We start from the raw sequence: 5,416 nt of genomic DNA on the forward strand, positions 1-5,416 counted from the left end.
AAGCCTCTCTGCCTGTCTGTCCTTTTATAAGGCACCTCCCAGCATAGTGTCTGAGTGCAGAGTTCCTCACCCTCACCTGATTTAAAACTTAAAATGGATGCGGTGAAGACCTCCAGTCCATAGTAAACTGCTCGAGATGAATCAGCTGTTCAGATTAGCCTCACAGAAATGATAATGGGGCTCTGTGTTCACAGCTGAGTTATTTAAACTGTCTGATTTGGTCCACAGCTTCCTTGGACATTAATAGGTTGACTGCTATGTCGCTGAACTTAGTGCATGGAAGGTCAGCCTTTGAAAAGCTAAATAAGGTAAGTGCAAACTGAAGCATGTTCCAGGCGATACCGCGCACTCGGAATGCACTTGAAACCCCGAAGAATCATTGCTGCTCCTTAGCACTTTTCCATCTCTGATTTCAAAGTGGTAGATCCTTGGATCAATGCTTTGGGTTTGATCTCTCCTGCACCAGGAGATTCGGGGGTTGCTCACATGTTACAAACATATGCTGCTCCTCCTGATGCATCTTGAGCAAAGCGTACTGCAAACTTCTGAGAAGGCAGATTTCATCAGCCAGCACAGGCTTGGATGAATAGGAAAGATTTCTCAGAACTACAGCAGTTTTGCTTAAATTGCTGAGAAGCAGCATTATCAGGCAAGGACACTTCTCTTCAGTAAAGATAGAATGTTTCGTTTGACTTTTGTTTGATTGTGTTGTAAATTCTAACATACTGTTGTGCACACCTTGAAGCCATTAAGGCAAAATGAAGAATTCAAATGGTATCAAGGTGAAATGTTTTCTACTATCCTAAACAAAGCATAATTCAGTTAAAGTATCTGTGATGATCTCTACATTGTGGTAATCTCATTTCTGTGATGTATTTCATCATTTAGATTGTTACTCCTGTTTGAAAGAAAAGCAGATTTTGGCATGCTGATATTTCCTCCAGACCCAGCAACCCATGAGAGTGATTGGAAAAGTCAGAGTAAGAGCATCTCTCTTCCCTCTCTTTGATGCAGGACCATGGCAGAGGGGAAAGGAAGGAGAAAGATAAGAGTTAGTTTATCATCTATAAATGGAGACAGCCCTTCACACTCACTTTCTTGAGAAGTCTTAGAACACTAGGGAAGAGAAGAACAGAATAAATCTAAGAGACGTTGGGAAAGTTCTGCACATTTCAGGAATGTTCAAAAGGAGAGTTAACTCTGGCAGTCCAAGTTTAGAAGCTTATTCTTTCAAAAGACACCATCATTTTGTTTCTCAGGTTTAATTCTGTCCCGTGTTTACCAGCTGGAAGGTTTGTTGAGCAATAAGCATAAATGTAGAATATAAATCATTGCCCACGACATCCATGGAAAGCCTTACTTCTTGTTTTATACTGACATGGTTGTAGTTTCTCCTTATGCAATGGTGTAAAATACTAGGCAGAATCAGCAGCTTGGTTCAGGCCTAGATTTTTAGATTATATGAGTTGCAAACTGAAAAAAAATCGCTGGGGAATTCAGCTAAGGTGGGTTGTCATCACACTTTGACCTAAAATGGAATAAAACTGTCCACTCTTAAGGGATCTAATAGCAAAGCTGTCAACATTACTCAAAAATATTTTTTAAAGAATTGTTTTATATGGATTTTACTATATTGGATTTGTTCCTGCTTTTTTTCTTTTTTTTTCCCATGGGTGAAGAGGATGTAAAAAATAGACCATAATATGGAACACTGTGAATCCTATGGTGGCATCTGTACTAAGGGATCATTTTGTGGGAGGTAAGCAACTAGGCCATTGCTGGTGTTGATTAAAAACAGTCTGATCTTATGTTAAAAAAGATAACAAAAAGCCTGTCCTCTAAACCAACAAGCAAGTGATACCCAAGCCAGGAAGCTCAAAATCGACAAAATAAACCTTATTCCAAAAGCTTGGCTTGCTTATTAATTGACTGATTTCCTACCAATAAGAGCACACTTTCAGGCTGCTGGGCTTGATGAGAGGTACTTGAAAGTCCAAACTGAACAAGCATGTGAAATATTTAAGGCCACATTTTTATATTTATTAAAAACAGCCTAAATAATTAAACTAGTTGATTCACTAGTGGCTTTCAGGCTCATGCCCAGAGTGAAAGGTCATGACCTGACATACCAGGGCCCCACTTGGTACTGATGATTGACAGGAAAAGGAAATAAGTTGATATCTTTCACGTGGGAATCACAGCTTGTAGCAACTATGAGCAAGTGGGCTATTTGGACTTTGTGGGAAAACTTAATTGTGTTATTATTCAAAATCTTCGTTCCCAAAGTTGGTTCAATGGTGATTTATTTACTTATGTGATAAAACAGCTGTGTACTGTAATAAAATACTGGTCACTTGCTGATGTTTCATGCACAAAAGTGGGGATATGTTTGGTTTCTTTTACTTTGAACTTACAATCACACTAAGCAGCAGGGATGACTTTGTATTATTCAGAATTTTCTGTTACTGTATTGGAAATAATTAATGTTCTCATCATACTATATATTCTTCAGTGCTTGGTTATGGGGAAGGAGGAAGGCACCATACACTGAAACATGAGCGCCTCTCCACCATATGCTTTCATTATTTCTTTATAATGATATAAAGGGGCTGCATTCAGTGCCAGACAATGTCATGGCCCCAGAGATTTCAGTGGCCTGCAGAAAAAAGGAGAAAAAAGCATTTATGATATGAATGAGGATTTGAAATGGCTTTTTAAAAAAGCCCTAAGATCCACTTTCACCCTAAATTCTGAAATCACTTGAAAGATGTCTAGATACAAGTTTGAAGAATAGCAACTTTCCACCAGGCCCTGTTTTTTGTGCAGTGTTGCTGCCATCTTCACCAGGCTTTGTTACAAGGTCACATAATTGTACCAAGCAATAGGACATAGTCAAACTTCGTATGCTGTCTGATTTGTTCTTGTAATGAACCCTGTCATCTTTATCCAGAGTGCATATTCTTTATTCTTTTTCCCAGTTGTTTACAAGATAGCCAAGTGGTGCTCATTTTGTTTATCACTCTGAGTTGAGAAGTTCAGGGGTTTTCATATCAGCTGCCCTGTCATTGTGCCTTTCTGCTCATTGCCAAAGCCTGAAGTGTGGGGGCAGCGTGAACTGTGCCAGGGTTCAGCTCCACACCACACTCCAGGGATTCTCTATCCATTGGCAGAAATGTCACGCACTGCCAGTTGCTGCAGCATCGTGTATGGGCTGTTGGATGATAACAGTCCATTCCAAGTCCCATTAAAGGCAAAAGCAGTTTTACCCCAGGAAAGGCCATGGTGGGAAGGGTTTACGCATTTCAGCTCTGTGTGACACAAAGGTTTGGGTGATAAAGGAGGCACTTCTGGCATTTCCCTCAGACTATCTCCAGTATAGCTGCTTTTCCCAGTGTTTCCTCATATCTTATTCTCAATACAGAGGAAAGCATCTGTGCTTGGGAAGCTGTGGAAACTCTGCCATTCGTAGGACAATCTCCAAGACAACTTTAGGCCTTAAAATAATTTGATTCTAACAGCAATAAACAAGCTGGGTTACACAGTAAATCAAAACAAAGGTTGCTTCACAGAATAGGAGCTGGTGGTATTTCTTTTGCATTGTTTTGATGTTATTCCTTCATGTTTAACATCAGGCAATAGTGCATGATATTTTACAAATAGCACAGACATCAGATCCTGACACAGGAGTGCAGTTCTGTGAGAAGTAAATTATAATTACTGGCTGAGAAATAAAATCAAGAAAAATGGGTCCAGTGGCAATAGCAAACTCAAAATTGAAGACCTTTCTGCAGCAATACCAACCTACTCCCTCTGAACATTTGAGCAGAAGGGAGAGCTACTCAGGATACCATTTTTTTCAAGCAAAAAAAAAATCCAAAAGTTATGTACATCCTTTACCTACCTGTCCTGAAAGGAAAAGGCCACAATTAACCCAAATTCCAGCCATTTTCTAGAATTTATTCAAGCACAAAATGGAGATAGGGCAAACAGAAGACCAGTTATCAGCAGAGCTGTCAATGAAGTACCAGCTGCAGATATGTGGAAATGTATCCACTGTGTTAGAGGCTACAGTCTGACCTTGCTTAGCCCATGGAAGTGTTTAAAAATCATGATGACACTGGTTTATGGCTGACTTTGTCTAGATTCAGCCTGAACATCAAGAGGCAAAAGGCTGTCTCTGCCATGCCAGTTCTCTGATCCTCCCATTCCTCTCCGCCTCCAGGCTCTCCATCACAGCAGCTCCCTGAAGTGAGCACCATGACATGAATCTAGAAGTGAAGAAGCCCACAACTCTTCAGAAAAGAGCAGTTATTCTTAGCTTTGTTTTGCTGATGTTTTTCTTTCTTTTTCCTTTTTTTTTTAAAGAAAATAGAAAGCCTGCCAAATTTTGGGCTCTTTGATGTGCTTTGGAAAGAAAAACAATACTATCTATCCAAGCCCTCTGAAAGGAACATAAATATGTCATTTCAAGGCATGAATTACTTGAGAGGAACAATCAATACATTTCACAATTAAAGACGGTCAAGAATTTTTTAATGTTTTGCTGGAAATTTTTTATTAAGAAATTTTTAGAGACATTTGCCTGTTTCAGTGAAACTTTCTTTGGGAAAATTTCCTGAATTATATGGTAGGTGAAAGGCAGGAGGGGGAAGAAAGAGGAAATCACTGATACTTGCTGCAGAATATTCAATAATCTAAAATTATCCCTGGGAGGTATCCAAGACACAATTCAAGCTTTTCTTCTGTCAATTTGGATTGAGTATGTGAACCTGCCTTATCCATTTTACTCATCCTACTTTGGGATGAGTTAAAAAAATAGGTCATAAAAGCAGTATCTGTTCTGTTTTGTTTGTTTGTTGATTCAGCTTTATAAAACTCTTCAGCTGTAAATGAGACACTGACTTCATTGTCTCACAGGAAATTTGCTTTAGATGGAAGAGTCCCAGGTTGGAATCTTTGGCCAGGAGATGTAGGGAAGCTTTTGAAGCTGCAACCATAGAAGTCATAACTTAGTAACTAAACTTCTGTTTGCCCTCTGTTTTAAAGGTTTCTCCTCCATCACTTCAACAAATCTTGAAAGAGCTGATTTATGCAAGGAAAGTTTTTGACATTTTTATTAAGTCCAGGCACTTAATAAAGACATTCTTTCTGCAATGTGATTAAACTAAGGTAAAGAAGTGCTTGTGCGATTTCTCTCTTTATATTGAAGTTTTTAACAGGTTTCCTCTTTTGCCTTCCTGTGACAATGCCTGTTGCATCATTTCCACTATCTGCTCTCGCCTTCCACTGCAGTGGCTGTATGGGAAATGCATCTGCTTGTACAACTGAGCTTTAAAGAGGTTTCTATTTATGTCTATTATTTCTAGTCCAGTGTTTTCAAATAAAAATGAATAGAAAGTAGACATAGACTGTAAAT

General features: G+C 39.1%; 1 long non-coding RNA gene across 1 annotated transcript; it reads left to right on the top strand.

Annotated features, from left to right (window-relative positions):
- Positions 1-218: 218 nt before the first annotated feature.
- LOC139678247 (uncharacterized) lies at positions 219-5,089 on the top strand. Its single transcript, XR_011698993.1, has 4 exons — positions 219-308; positions 889-980; positions 1,680-1,759; positions 5,047-5,089. It is a non-coding gene; the product is annotated as an uncharacterized lncRNA (long non-coding RNA).
- Positions 5,090-5,416: the final 327 nt, after the last annotated feature.

The sequence above is a fragment of the Pithys albifrons genome, chromosome 13 (genome assembly GCF_047495875.1).
Source record: "Pithys albifrons albifrons isolate INPA30051 chromosome 13, PitAlb_v1, whole genome shotgun sequence".
NCBI lineage: Eukaryota > Metazoa > Chordata > Aves > Passeriformes > Thamnophilidae > Pithys > Pithys albifrons.